At 46.9% G+C, this 15,910-nt stretch overlaps 1 long non-coding RNA gene across 1 annotated transcript in view; it reads right to left on the bottom strand.

The window, feature by feature from the left end:
- The window catches only part of LOC123383352, a 216,363-nt gene that overhangs the window by 77,601 nt on the left and 122,852 nt on the right, over positions 1-15,910 (bottom strand). The window lies entirely within an intron of this gene.

Raw genomic sequence — 15,910 nt, 5'->3', positions numbered from 1 at the left:
GAAAATACCGGAATGTATAAAATACGGAGAAGCGGAGGTTGGAAAATTAAAAGCGCCACCCAGAGATGGATTCCAACGGACGTTTTGGCCTATTCTCTTCCTTCTTCTACTCCTTTCCTTCCTTCTCACCTATCCATCTATCCATCCATCCTTCCTCCCATTCACCTGTCACTCACACACACAGCTCTTTCTTCTTCTTCTTCTTCTTCTTTTTTTTTTTTAATATTTATTTACTTTCGAGAGAGAGCGGGCGAGCCAAAGAGGGACAGAGAGAGAGGGAGACAGAGAATCCGAAGCAGGGTCCGCGCTGACAGCGGAGAGCCCAAGCCGGAAGTGGGGCTCGGACTCACGAACCGTGAGATCATGACCTGAGCCAAAGTCACACACTTAACAGAATGAGCAACCCAGGCGCCCCCACCCAGCGCTCTCTACCCAGATCTTTCTCTGACCTCGGGCAGTTACATGCCTCTGTGGTCCGTTACACAAAGCTTGCACTGTCACTGCTTTTCAGATGTTTTGACTCTTATTCTCTCATTTTGCAGCCTTTAATGCAGGGGGCCTTGTGGCTTGTCTAGTGTAGGCAGGAGGAAATTTTACCCTTCCCTCCAAGGTTCTTCCAGCTGGTTTAGGAATAATTTAACAAATTAACAGGAGAATAAACCCAAGTTTTATTATGTGCCTGCGGGGAGGCCTAATGACGAAATTGGAATCTCAGGCAGGCAGTTTTGAACTGGCAGGATGAAAACAAAACAAAACAACAAACAAACTGGGGCGCCTGGGTGGCGTAGTCGGTTAAGCGTCCGACTTCAGCCAGGTCACGATCTCGCGGTCCGGGAGTTCGAGCCCCGCGTCGGGCTCTGGGCTGATGGCTCAGAGCCTGGAGCCTGTTTCCGATTCTGTGTCTCCCTCTCTCTCTGCCCCTCCCCCGTTCATGCTCTGTCTCTCTCTGTCCCAAAAATAAATAAACGTTGAAAAAAACAAACAAACAAACAAACAAAAAGCGCTTAACTTTGGGAGCTTCAGTTAGGAAGGGATTCTAAAGAGACTTTGGGCAGGGGTAGTAAATTAGTAAGCAGTAATACGCATTGTTTATATAGCCTGTCAGCTGTAAATTCCTTATCTCTAGTGATAAGGAAATCTCCTTCCCTCCTGGTACAGGAAGGCAAGTTTCACACGGGGAGACTTATTTCCTGCCTTTTGGGGGGGTGGGGGGGACAGAGGAGGGTCTCTGTGCCCTTTTTGGGCAAGCTGTCTCTTAAGTAGCTTTTATTGAAAATAAGCAATATACCAAGAAAAAAAAAATAATCAATATACCAAAGTGGCACGTTTGGGGTGGTATGACCTTGGCCCCCACACTAGGCAGGGTGGTGCGTGGGAATGCATGACCCTTTAGTCTCTGTAGAAAGTCCCTTGCAATCAAGAAGCTGGTGTTTCTCTTAGTTTAATTAAAGCAAAAACACAAAACCACACAGAACTAGAGGGGTTTGTACTAAGGAATTCTTTTTGATTTCTGCCTGCAAAATTATATTCCACAGCATCGCCTTGGCTCATTCCCTCACGTCTCTAGATGTGGGCCTCTGGTGGCTCCTTGTGTCTCAGAAAGCTTGTTACTTAGGGCAGGATTACAAGCGTGTCTGTCAAGATCCTCACTGAGGCATCTCAAAGGACGGGTAATTTGTGATTAGTACCTCTAAGTCACAGTGTTTCACATCTTCATGGGTGTTATAATTTTATTGACAAAGTTTACTTTTACATTCATCAACTCAGCTGGGACTGGTAGAAAGCTGCTTTGGATTGTGAGTCAAGGTGCCTTGAATTCTGTTCCAAGTTTTGTCGCAACTATTATCCTTTATAAGCACTCAAATTCTTGGGGCCTTGGTTTCCCAATATATGAAAGGGAGGGAGTCGGTGCTCAGTGGACCGGATCCTTGCTAAGATCATTCGCACCTCAGCAGTTACACTGTATTATGAAGGTTTTGATGGCCCCATATTGGATGGACAGTGAGACATTTTCATCGACTGCCAGTCAACAGTCAACTTGCCGTGGGCACACGCTCAGAAGAGAACAGAGTCTATACTAATTTGGGTAGGTGGGGGTCGGAAGGAAAATCAGGGTCTGATTTCTCCAAACAAAGTTGGAAGTTCCGCTAATACAGTTCCTCCATAACTCTCCTAGTCCCTTGGGTGAGATAAGCTAAGTGAGTAGGGGTATGCGTGTATAGATGGAGGGTAATTTATTAATTACATCCATGCTTCACGGGGCGACTGACACCAGTTGGTACTTCCTGAATAGCCCCAGAAACAAATGGCAGACGGAGAACTGGTCGGAGAGAACACATGCTCTATCGGGTCTGGGCCCACAAGGGCCTCCCACAAGAGCTGCGGTGTTTGCTCCCAAAGATCAGAGTCCACGAACACAATGTGTTTCCTCCTTTCAAGGGCACAGGTTAGTTGCTCGTGGTTCTGGGCCTGGGCATTCAGCCACAACTATTGCCCTGCGGTGTACTCAGGGCTGGGAGGGAGGGCAACTCCTGGGAATGGCTTTCTGTTCCCCACTCCTTGTGCTGGGCCCAAGGAAAGGAAGAAACCATTTCACTTGCAACATTAATGGAAATGTTTTCCTCTAAACTTCATTGTTATTGACATAGCCGGTCTACAATGATGACTTAAGTAAATACTGGAGACTCTAATGCTTCTATGCCTCTCATTTAAAAGTGACTTGGGGGCCTCTGGGTGGCTCAGTCAGTTGAGTCTCCGACTTCAGCTCAGGGCACAGTCTCACAGTTGGTGAGTTCAAGCCCCACACCGGGCTCACTGCTGTCAGGGCAGGCAGAGTCCACGTGAGTTACCAAAACAGAATATTGGAGTAAATCCCCCAAGGCCACTTGGCAGGCTGGTGGGTTCAACCCCTACATGGCTGGCACTCACAATTAGCCTCGTTGGTGGGACAGTGCAAGGATCTACCCACCAACACCCTCCCCCACCGTATTCTTACACGATTCCCTGTTTACCTGAAATTCCCCGGGTTGAGAGTCCTTAGGGTGTGTTAAATTTCCCCTATTAAGATCTAAGTCTTAGGGCAGGAATAGCACTCTGAGCTTTTATCAAACATTTGCCTTAGTGGAATATTCTTCCTCATACCCCCTTCGGAGAGAATTAGCTAGAAGCCAGGTCTTCCTGGAACAAGGCAGGAGTGAGACATCGCACCGTGTTGGGGGAGAAGGGAGGAAAGGCTGGATGGATGTGGGGATTTGCTCAGGACAAAGGTCTCCTTGTCACAGGCTCGTCCCAACCACCCCAGCTTGCAACCTCATTTCTGGATCTTCCTTTTGGGAGTGTGTTTAAACCACCAAGCAATCAAGTAGTCTGGGAGTTGACACGTTCAATTAAGTTGAGGTTTACTTAAAATTATTTACCTATTCTCTTCACTGATTCGCCTACCTCCCTCTGTTCCCTAAATAGAAGCTGCCCCAAGGACTGGTTCCAGCCCACTTTTTGCTGTACAACTTCTCAATTCGTGTCACTCTCAGGCTTTCTCGGCCTTAAGTATCACACTAAGGAGGCCACACCTCCCAGATTTCTCTTCAACCCAAGGGTCGGTAAACTTTCTCTGCCAAAGGCCAGATAATACATATTTTAGGCTTTGTAGGACATACAGTCCCTGTTGAAATGACTCAGCTCTGTCTTCACAGCATGAAGGCAGCCAGAAACAACATGCAAATGAATAGGCACGTCTGTGTTCCAATAAAACTGTATTTATGAACACTGAAATTGGAGTTTCATGTAATTTTCACTTATCACAAAATATTGGAGTTTGTAGACCCCTGTTCGAACCAAAACCTCTCTCCGTGTTTCATCCCTCCTGCTGTCCAAAACGCCCCCAGACGTGACATTTATAAAATGAAAATCACCCTGTCCCTTTCTCCAGCCCACAAAATAGCTGCTCTTTCTCACTTCTTTATTTCTCTGAGGACACCAGAATTTCCCCAGGGACCCAGGGTGGCATTCTCAGAGTCACCTTGGCTCCCACTTGGGTGCGTGCAACACCAGCATTCCAATCCGATGGCTGACCTCATGCAATGCTTCTAGCACCTGTCCCTCTCTCCCACACAAGATATTCTGTATGTCCAAATTAATCCTCATAGAGCAAGACTTTTGTCATCAAACCCCCTTCAATGGCTACCATTTCCTGCACACATTGACCCAGCCTACAGGACCCTCTGCCTGTTTAAGTGCAGTTTTCCCTTTGATGGAGTTTTCTAGTCTTATCCCTCTCTACTTCCCTACACAGATCCTCTGTGCAAACCCAAATGACTGGCTTTCAACAGATGAAATCAACACTCTGGGGGAGGGGGATTCCTACCTTTATGCCCTTGCCCCTGATCTCCCCTACCCATACCCTCCCCCCCCGACCCCCAAACTCCTTTCCCTAAACCCGTGGTCCTAGGAAAAGACTCACGGCCAACCACGACAAGATATCACCTCACACGCACCCAGGGTGGCTATCATAGAAAGACTGACAGTAACTAGTGTTGGTGAGGATGTGGAGAAATTGGAACCTTCACACAGTGCTGGTGGGAACGCAAATGGTGCGGCCACTTTGGAAACCAATCTGGTAGTTCTTCAAAAGATGAGACGTAGAGTTACCATATGACCCAGAAATTCCAGAATTCCAGGTATATCCCCAAGCGAAATGAAAAAAAAAAAAAATAGATGTCCGCACAGTGACTTGTACACTTAGGTTCACAGCAGCATTATGCATGGAGCCACAGAGTAGAAACAACCCAAACGGCCATCGACTCCTAAGCGGACAAACACAAAAGGTCACATACTCTATGATTCCCTTTGTACGAAATGTTCGCCATAGGCAAATCTACAGAGCTAGAAACTAGATTCGCTATTGCCTAGGCCCGGGGTGGGATTGAAGGAATGGGGGTAGTCACTGGTAATGGGTACAGGGTTTCTTTTAGGACTCAAGAAAATGTTCCAAAAACGATTGTCAAGGTGACTGTTGCACAACCCTGTGAAGACAGTAAACACCACTGAATTGTACACGTTTAAACGGGGGAATTGTATGGTATGTGAATTACATCTCAGTAAAGTTGTCTAAAAAAAAACAACAACAACAACTTGTGGCCAAATCAGATCATTATAACTGGACTGTCAAAGAAAAGATGATCTTTATTTTGTAGCCACATTATTATGTGTTCTGCTCAGTTGATGGTATATACTGCCTTAAGATTTTTCTTTCCTGCCTGTATTTTAATTTCCCAAGGACACTTTAAACTCTCATATTTTTGCATATGGATGCCCGTGTTGGTTGATTTAATTCAGAAGATGATTCTGAGTAATAGCAATTTAAATCAAACCAGAGCTGGAGATGATCGGTTGTAGAGTGTGAATGTGTCAAACACAACTCACAAGCTACCAGATTGATGTGAAATGATGAATTAGGGGGAAAATGTTTTGGTTTCATTTGTGAATTGATATGTCTGGCTTTTACCACTGTGCAGCCCTTGGACACTGATAGACTGAGCCTGGGCTCTCTGTCTGATTTATTGGAAAGTGTCTGGAAAGCCAGGTAATTGGCTGTGCTTATGTGGGAGTTTCCACCTTCATAAAGCCAGAGAATGGTGGAATCGTATACATTTTTTATTTAAAAAAACTTTTAATGTTTATTTTTGAGACAGAGAGAGAGCGAGCGAGCGAGCACGAGTGGGGGAGGGGCAGCGAGAGAGGGAGACACAGAATCTGAAGCAGGTTCCAGGCACTGAGCTGTCAGCACAGAGCCCAGGGCTCGAACTCATGAACCGCGAGATCATGACCTGAGCTCATATACTTAAAAAAAAAATCTATCATTTATGACTGCTGTGAGCCTACTATGCGCATGGCATTGGACCTAAAGACTAAGCAAATTCAATAAGTAATAAATGACCATGTTAGTGTGGCTATCAGCTTTCTACAGACTAAACACATGTACTCTAAATTCCAATTGGTAGTAATTTTTTTTCCAAAGGTTTATATTTGGCACATGGTTTCTTAAAAGAAATCAATTACTACCATATTAAAGCGTGTATCGTAGGTCTACGTTTAACATATATTGGCTAGGTCAGCAAGAAATTAAGTATATGGGAATGAATAGGATCCTATTCATGTTTAGTGTTCTCTGGAGAGCAACCACGATCCATTCCGTAAGTTGTATCCAAGTAAACGCTCCCAACACAAGAGTCAAGTTACCTGAATAGTATTCTAGGGTCCCAAAGAATTTTCTACCCTCGAATAGTATTCAAAGATGCAGTGAGATCTTAAATTATTATTGATAAGTTTTGATATCAGAGAAGTATCATTTCAGAGAAGGTCAGAAATCACTTGCCTCTCAGATGTCTCAATTTGAATGACCTTAGCAACCCAATACCCAACAAGGACCTCCATGGGTAAGGGTGATACAACATTTAGCCCAGCCGTCTGCCTCATTAGCAAGTGAAGACGTAAAGTCAAAGCTGTAGCAAAGCAGGGCCCATGAAAGGCCAACTTCGATTGCCTTACAGCCTCATTTCCAAGATCGCTCAACTCCTTGAGGGCCACCCAGGGCCTAGGCAAGCTGGCCAAAGTGAGATTTCCCACCTAGAGGTGTAGGGCCATGGCTGTAGCTAGTAAAAAAACATTATCCACTTGTTTGGAATGTCCTCTCTGTGTACTCCCCAGGAACTTGAAATGGTCATGACCAAGTACTCGAGAATTAGAATCCTGGCCTCTCACGTCACTACAACCATTTCCATCGGCGGTTGTGGAAACAGCTTGTCCTCATCTTTCCCTCTTCTGTCTGACCTCATGGAGAAAGTTCTGGTGGAGGCTCCAGTCACGTTTGGAATCCTGGCTTTGCCTTAGAGACTGTTTCCTATGGCTGCTGTAACAAATTACCACAAATGTAGTGGCTCAGAACAGCACAGATTCGTTATCTTACAGTTCTAAAGATTACAAGTCTGGCATGGATCCCACTAGGCCAAGATCAAGGTGTCAGCAAGGCTGTTCCTTCTGGAGTCTCTAGGGGAGAATCCATTTCCTTGCCTTCTCTGGTTTCTAGAAGCCACTGGCATTGTTTCCTTTGTGGGCCCTTCTTCCTTCCTGAAAGCATCACATCTTCCAAGCATCACTATCTTCCTCGTTTAAGGACCCTTGTGATTACATTGGGCCCAGCAGGTTTGCAGAGAATAAGCTCCACATCTCAAGTTCTTAAACAATCTACAAAATCCCTTTTGTCGTGCAAGGCGGTATATTCACAGGTTTCAGAGATTAAGACAGGGACATATTTGGGGGCCATTATTCTACCACAGAAACACAAAGGGGAGCCTTCTTGGAATATTAACACCATTATCATCGCCACTGCCTTTAAATATGTACAATGGTCTGGGCATGGGCAGTGCACACTCTATGCCCATCACTTCATGTTGTCCTTAAACCACACTGGAGCGTGGCGTTGGTACACCCATTCTACACATGGTAACACTGAAGCTCTGGGGGGCCTAATGACTTGCTGAGTTCCACAACGTTGAGTACAGTCACCTCTTCCTGCAAAGACTATGATTTTTAAACACGTGAGTTCCAGGACTTCAGCTCAGGTCATGATCTCACAGCACGTGAGTTCCAGGACTTCAGCTCAGGTCATGATCTCATAGCATGTGTGTTCGAGCCCCATGTCGGGCTCTGTGCTGACATCTCGGAGCCTGAGCCTGCTTTGGGTTTTGTGTCTCCCTCTCTCTCTGCCCCTCCCCCACTGGCGCTCTCTCTCAAAAATAAATAAACATTTAAAAAAAAAAAAACAAACACGATCAGGGAATTCTGTCTGGCTTCTTACGTCACTATAACCATTTCCATCTGGGGTTGTGGAAGCGCCTCGTCCTCATCTTTCCATCTTCTGTCGGGCCTCGTGGAGAAAGTTCTGGTGTAAGCTCCAGTCACAGTGCCAACCCAATACCCAACAAGGACCTCCATGGGTAAGGATGACCCAGCATCTAGCCCAGCCGTCTGCCTCATTAGGGGTGGGTTCAGTTACTTGACACTTTTTTTGTGACCACTATGCACGAGGCATGGTGTCAGACCCCGGCAGTTTGCCAATTTTATCTCAGACTATTCTATCACTGATAACACCCATAGCACTTACAATTTTAGTAGTATAACTTATACAACTTGTTCTGTACTTTTCAAAACAAATTTTGAAGTTTCCTTATTTACTTTAAGAGAGAGAGAGCACAAGCAGGGGAGGGGCGGACAGAAGGAGAGAGAGAATCCCAAGCAGGCTCCGCACCATCAGCCCACAGCCCGATGCTGGGCTCGAACTCACAAACAGTGAGATCACGACCAGAGCCGAGATCAAGAGTTGGACACTTAACTGACTGCGCCACCCAGACGCCCCTGACTTGTCCTATACTTTATGATTTAAAACAAATGGTTATCCTTGACCCCAACTTGACCCCAGTATTTACAATACTCAAGATGAGATATAAATCCTTACAATTTGGTCACTGCCTTTTCTCTACCCAGGCCAGGATTCTTTGACTTTTACTTGGTTCACTAATTTTAAATAATTATAAATAAAGGGTCTTCCTGGTTTCCAAAGGGGAAAGTGAGGCACAGAATGGTTGCTTGGTCCAGAAAAAGGAAGAAAAATAGTCCAGGGGTATCCCAGTCTAAAGCCGCCACTTGTAGAGACTGTGAGCCAGCCCTGAGAAACATACAGATTAGATAAACTATGTCTGCAAAGGCTGGCTTATGACATGACTGTGATAGGCCTCTTAGATTCACCTGCCTTATATATTTGGATTATGCCTACAACATCTCAGAATGTTCCAGAAAAGCCCAGTCCATCACTATTCCCAACTGGGCACATAAGTTCGCTGGGTCAAGAAAGTATTTTTCTAAAGATGGAAGAGATTGGGCATATTTCTATGTTAAGGGGGTAGAGGCAGGAGAGAAGACAAATTTTTATTTTTTTATGTTTGTTTATTTTTGAGAGAGAGCAAGAGAGACAGAGCGTGAGCCGGGGGGTGGGGTGGGCAGAGAGAGAGGGAGACACAGAATCCGAAGCAGGCTCCAGGCTCCAAGCTGTCCGCACAGAGCCCCACGCGGGGCCCGAACTCATGAACCACGAGATCATGACCTGAGCTGAAGTCGGCCGCCGAACCGACTGGGCCACCCAGGTGCCCCAGGAGAGAAGGACGATTAGAGATAGAGGAGAAACAATAGCCACAGACTAGGAACAACCCAACCACCACGAAGATGGATAAACAGAAAGAGGTGCATGATGGAACACGCTACAATTCAGTAATAAAAAAAGGCACGATGGGCTGTGATGCGCAATCATAGGGCTGAATCACAAAATCCCTACGCGGAGCGAAAGAGGCCAGACAACACAGAGTATGTACCGTGCAAACTAACCTGGGGTGATGCAATGTAGATCGCTTGGTACCTAAGGTTAGAATGAACAACAAAGAGGCACAAGGACACTTTTGAAGGAGAAATATTCTGTATGTTGATTGTGGCAGTGGTTTCAGGCTGTCAAACTGAGCAAATGGCATACTTTAAACGTATGTCACTTATTGTATCTAAGTTCTACTTCAATGAAGCTGATTTACAAAGAGACAAGGGGGAGGCTTCTTGGGGTCCCGGGGACCGGAAGAGGCCCTCCTCTTGCAGATCCATTCATAGAGGAGGAGGGAAGGGCAGAGGGACGAGGGTGGCTCGCCACCATTTGTCTGAATGCTTTCTCCAATCTCCTTGCTTCACTGTCCCCAGCAAAGAGTCTCCAAATACCCACATTCACGTCAACCACCATGAGGTCGATTCACATCCGAAGACCGCAGACTCCCACTGTCGCATCTTAACCCCACAACGTGTGCCTTGTGGGGAACATACTGGCAAGGTCTACCCTTCTCCTTATCCCTCCAAATTCAGCCCACCTTCAGCTTGGTATTCCAGTCACACAGAGCCCCTGGGAGCCTCAGTGGCGAACCGGCTGCCGTGCTCTGAGTGGGGGTTTCTTTCATTTCTTCCTGTGTCGCCTTAATCACCGGCGGCTCCAGAAACCATAAGAAGGTGGGAGTAAAGTCTTAGTCAGAAGGCTTCAGGCTGGTAGGAGAGCCTGAAAGATAGGAATCTGTAAACGCCTCTGTGGTTATCAACTCCTTCGTTAACCACTTTCTGGAGTAGGCCTGCCAGTATTTTGCAGGAACCAAGAGTCATGGCAACCAGACTACAAAGAGATATTAGCAGTTTGCAGCTTCCATTTTTTGTGTGTGTTTGTTTCCCTTCCGTAGCTCCCGGAGATACGCTGTGTTTTCTTCACATGGTGCAAAACCGGGGAGGTTGTGATTTACCACAGCTGGGGTTGGGGCCTCCGGCCGGATTCTTCCGCCAATAGCCATATTAGATCGAAATGGTTTCCCTCGGTCATTAAAAAGATCCTCCTCAGAACACGCTTTCGTAGCTGCTGTCTACTATCTGGTGCCTTTTTCTATGAACAATAATCTTTTCATCCTTCTGAAATAACAGGAAGTTGTGATTAAGTGACGAAACCCAAAAGCCTTCCCCTCGACACGGTGCTAGTTGGAACCGAAGGTCCTTCGCCAGGGCTGAGTCTCTCATCCAAGGCGAAAGCTGGGCAGGGTCCCCACCCTTTGCATATAGAAGATGAGGTGGGTCACACAACTTCTCCGTTGTAGCCATTTGGGCCTTTACAAAAGAATAATGACGTGAGGCCCCAAATGAGGACCAAAAAACGTGACTATGCCCGCTGCCCTCTATCACCCACCCCGATACACATCTGCTCCACATTTAAAGGTGAATGGGCTCCCTCAAGAATTGAAAATAGATAAACAAATACTTGGGCACGAAGGTTCATCCAGCACTGTTCGCAACAGCTAAGAGGTGGAAACAACCCAAACGTCCATCAGTGGACGAACGAATAAGCAAAATGTGGTCTATCCACACAATGGAACGCTACTCAGCCATGACAGGGAACGAACCACCGCCACGTGCTACGTGGATGGATCGCTAAACGCTGAGTTAAATGAGAGAAGCCCGTCGCGACAGGTTACGTACCGGATGGTTCCACTTATATGAAATGTAGACAAATCCACAGAGACGGAAAGTAGATTGATGGTTGCCAGAGGCTGGAAGTAAAGGAAAACCTGCTTCATGGGTATGGGGTTTCCTTCTGGGGTGATGAAAAGGTTCTGGAACTAGATAGTGGTGATGTTTGCGCAATAGTGAGAGGCCCTCGTCTTACGGTCCATTCATAGAGGAGGAGGGAAGGGCAGAGAGACGAGGGTGCCTCGCCAGCATTTGTCTGAATGCTTTCTCAAATCTCCCTGCATCACTGTCCCCAGCAAAGAGTCTCCTTTGAATATCCACAGTCACATCAACCTCCAGGAGGTCGATTCACATCCGAAGACCGCAGACGCCCACTGTCGCATCTTAACCCACAACGTGTGCCATGTGGGGAACACATCGGCAAGGTTTACCCTTCTCTTTTCTCCTCCAAATTCAGCCCACCTTCAGCTTGGTATTCCAGTCACACAGAGCCCCTGGGAGCCACTCAGTGCCACTAAATTGTATGCTTTAAAAAGGTTCATTTTATGTTCCGTGAATTTTACCTCAAAAAGTTGCCACGTCAGAACAGATTGCATCACGTTACATTCAACACCTTTTAAATACAAGTAACGCGCTCAGCAATAAAATATTAAAGGAAAAGATGCTATACAAAAGCCGACTGGCAGGCAAATATATTCCATTCATTCTATTAATATTAAGCGAGCTGTCTGCGTCTCATCTAGAAGAGGAAAGCCGTGTGATTACGCCACCCTATCCTGTGATGAGGACGGGACAAGGGCGGTGGAGGTAAGGATAGTGGGAGGAGCCGTTTTGCCCAAGGGCCACCAACGTGGTAGGGGACAAATATTGCCAGCGTGCCTGACACCCGGAGGCCACAGCCTGCCTCGTGGGAAAGTTAATTAGCCGGGCAAGGCAGAATTCGGTGGGAGCTCAAAGGGGCGATAAAGAGTATGTACATGTTTATAGAATGTAGAGATGGAAAAGCTCTCCTGGCCTGTACTCCTCAAAGGCTGAAAGAGGGCTCACAGTGAGCTCGAGTTCTGAGAATCAAGAGTCAGGGCTTTTGTCCCTGTTTGGGTCACTGCATGACCATGGACGTGATCAAGCCGTGTAACTTTCTGGGTCTTGGTTTTCCTTGCCAAGTGCCTCCCAGACTAAGGTGACATCACAGATGTCTGTGGAACATTTAAAACATAAAGACTCGTAGGGCAAGAGCAAAGGCCCCTTAGAGATCAACCAGGGGTTCTCAGACTTGAACCTTCTGGGGCTTATTATTCAGATTGTCGATCCGCACACCCAGAGTTTCTGATCCAGTAGGTCTGGGGTGGAGACCTGAAAATGTGCATCTCTAACAAGTTCTTGGGGAGGCTGATGCCTTAGCGCACTTTGAGAGCCACTGACTCAAGCCAACAACCTTGGCCGCTCATCGGAATCACCTGGAAAATATTTTAATGCAAAAAATACCATACGGATTTCACACCATATGTAGTGAACCAGGAATCCTCTAGACGCTAGACCTTTTTGCCCAGCTCTATAGGTCCCGTGATGCTTCTGAACAGTGGGCCTGGGCTCTTACGGTGAGTGGGATTTGGAATACGGGAGAGAAGGACATGGAGATTCGCTAGAGCCAGAATAAGCAGGAATCGGCAGCCTCCCATGGGAACCACGACACAGCTCGTCTTTGATAAAATGTATTGGCCACTCACTGCGCTGATTTGGCACCTAAGGAAGTGAGGGGAAAAGATGCCATAGGAAAAGGAAAGTGGCTTTTGCACAGACACGCTTGGGAAAAAAGAACTGAGGAAACTTCACAGAACGTTCCAGACGGTGCCAGCGCCGTTCTGCCAATATTTCATCCCGCCTTCTCTTTCTTTTTCCCAGAATGAAGTCTAAAGAATAAAGGGGTTTTCAAATAAAAAATACTGTAGCAGAAATTCCTAAGGAATGAAATCCAGTGTGCTGGGGTTTTAGCATAAAATGTTCCGGGATGCCACTTCACGGAGCGCCTGGTGGAATGATTTGCTCACTGAATACTTAGCTCGTGGAATGGAGGGAAGGCGCCTTTCTGTTCTGCCCCGTTAGTATTTCCCAAATCAGACATCGTACAGCACAAATACAGACCCCATGGCTGCTCTTACTTAGAGCAACTCCGGCTAGTTATTCAGAGATGTGACCCTGAGTGGCCTATTTGACCTTAAATCGTCTGCTGGAATTAAAACGACAGGCAAGAAAGTCCTATTGCTTCAGAAAAAACCAGGATGCATTCCTTGGCAGGCACATATCACATGGGTGTCACGCGGTGAGCTTCTACGAGGTGCAATTAAAAATCCTCCCAAGGGGCGCCCGGGCGGCTCAGTCGGTTAAGCGTCTGCCTTCGGCTCAGGTCACGATCTCAAGGTTCGTGGGTTCGAGCCCTGCGGCGGGCTCTCTGCTCTCCGAGCAGAGCCCACTTGGGATCTTCTGTCCCCCTCTTTCTCTGTCTCTCCCCCGCTTGCTCTCTCTCTAAAAAAAAAAAAAAAAAATCCTCCCCCAATGGCAGCAAGTGGTCTGGCTATTTGGGGAATTCTCCCTGGTAACTATCATTGTTTTGGAAAACTTCTTTTCAAGAAGAGTGTAAATTCTTGGAGGTCATGCTGTTACATACTTTAGCTGCTCACGACACTTAGGGCAATGCCGAGCACACAGTGCATTCGTAACTTTCTTTTCTTTTTGGCTCAGAGAGGTACACAACAGAATCTCTGGGCGCTAGAATGGGTTTACTTGCTGATCAGAAAATGCTGCCTTGAATCCGCATCTTCTGTAACAGTTCCAAGGCAATCATATTCTAGAGCTCCGCAACGTCATTGCTGGACTTTTCTTATGACTCTGATTCTCTCTCTCTCTCTCTCTTTTTTTATAATTTTTTTTTAATGTTGATTTATTTTTGAGAGAGACAGAACACGAGCAGGGGAAGGGGCAGAGAGAGAGACGCACACACAGGATCTGAAGCCTGACGCAGGGCTCGACCCCACGTCCCGCGAGATCATGGCCTGAGCCACGGTTGGACGCTTAGCTGACTGAGCCACCCAGGCGCGCCTGATTCTTTCTCTTCTCAATGTATATTATCCTATGGCCATAGAACACAGCCATGCTATGCCTTACTCGTGGACAGACGTGATGGGGGCGGTGTGGAAGGAGGGCTGGCCAGGAATCCGATTTGAGTCTCAGCCCAACGTCGGGTCGCTGGGTGACCCCAGACATATCAGTCAGGCTCCACCAGCCTCCGTTTCTTTATCTGAGAAATGTACATACCGATACCGACTCGGCCACATCTTATCTCTCCAACTTGACTGTTCGCAACATAAAAGCAGAGGCTGGCTTTTCTTTCTCTTTGGTCTACTCCCTGTTACCTGCTGAGCACCCCCCATGAGCTCGGTAAATACTCGCATAACTGGAGTTTGGAGGAAGAAAGAGACAAAGGAAGAAAGGACTCTAGGGTTCAGGAGAGGTGCAAAACTCAGAACTATTTTTTTCCCCAGTTTTTTTTTTTTTTCCTATTCTGTGTTTTCCCGGCGTAAGGACAGAGGAAGGCAGCAGTGTTTGTGAACGTCAGCAGAGAGGGTGATGTTTGCGCAAGTCGGTGAAACTCGCAAGAAGCTGGGAGACTTGGGGAGACGATCTGCTTGACAGCCAGCGAGTGAGACTTCTAGCCCCATAGGCTAGAATGTTGCCCATCTCTGATGTTGCCCATCATAATGTTGCCCATCTCTGCAAGGTAATTATGGGAAATCGATTAAATGCCACAGCATAGACCCTTCTCCGGCCTTCCCCTTCAATGGGCCCCATGTGAAGGTTACTATGGGAAGCACTCCCGCCTGAAAGAGTAGTCATGTCTGTAGCCCGGGAGGTTCCAGTGGCAATGCTTTTATGCTCAGGGACATGGCCCTCGGGGATTCCATCCGATCTGTAGAAAGATCGCCTGGTAACCAGGGAAAAACACGTTTTATAAACAGAACAAAAAACCCAGGATCGCCTGGTAGCGAGGGAAGAACACATTTTAGAAGCCAAACCAAAAAACCAGGATACGTTCATTTACACCATTGGCAAAAGGCTCTGACTTAGTTAGATCAGCAAACCTTACCGACTTGTAAGCTCTGAGTTGCTCAGGAAGAATTGTGTTTCATCCAGAGAGAGAGTTCATTTTCAAGTCATTTCTTGGGGCCACTTTGCAGGGAAAGTAGAACATCATAGGACCCGGGTAACGCGAGAAGCACCAAGGTCATCGTAGAGAGCAACGTTTTGGGTAAAAATGAGTATTTAAGCAGTCTCGGTACAGGAATCACAGAGCACCCTGGTAACCAAAATTTCAACAAACCCTTCGGGCTGAGAAATAGCTCCGGAACAAAACCACAGAGGGTCCCAGACTTAGGATTCAACTTAAGACTTTCGACTTTACGATAGTGCAAAAGTGACACGCGTTCAGTGGACACAGTATCTGGAATTGTGAGTTCGGATCTTTTCCGGGGCCGGCGATATGCGGTCCGATCCTCTCTCGAGTCAGCCACACAGTCGCGAGACTGACCAACTGCGCTGACAACCACCGTGTCCGCACACAACCAGGCTGTTTTTCAGCTGCAGACAGTCTAAGATGAACCACACGAGAGCGTCACCCCTTTGCTATCAAATACGCTTTGGGGCGAGATGATTTTGCCCAACTGTAAGCGAGGGCAAGTGTTCTGAGCACGTTTAAGCAAGGCTGGGCTAAGCTATGACGTTTAGTAGGTTAGGCGTAGTGAACGCATCTTTGACTTCCGACATTTTC

Source organism: Felis catus, chromosome X (genome assembly GCF_018350175.1).
Source record: "Felis catus isolate Fca126 chromosome X, F.catus_Fca126_mat1.0, whole genome shotgun sequence".
NCBI lineage: Eukaryota > Metazoa > Chordata > Mammalia > Carnivora > Felidae > Felis > Felis catus.
This window is presented reverse-complemented; position numbering and strand designations above follow the sequence as displayed.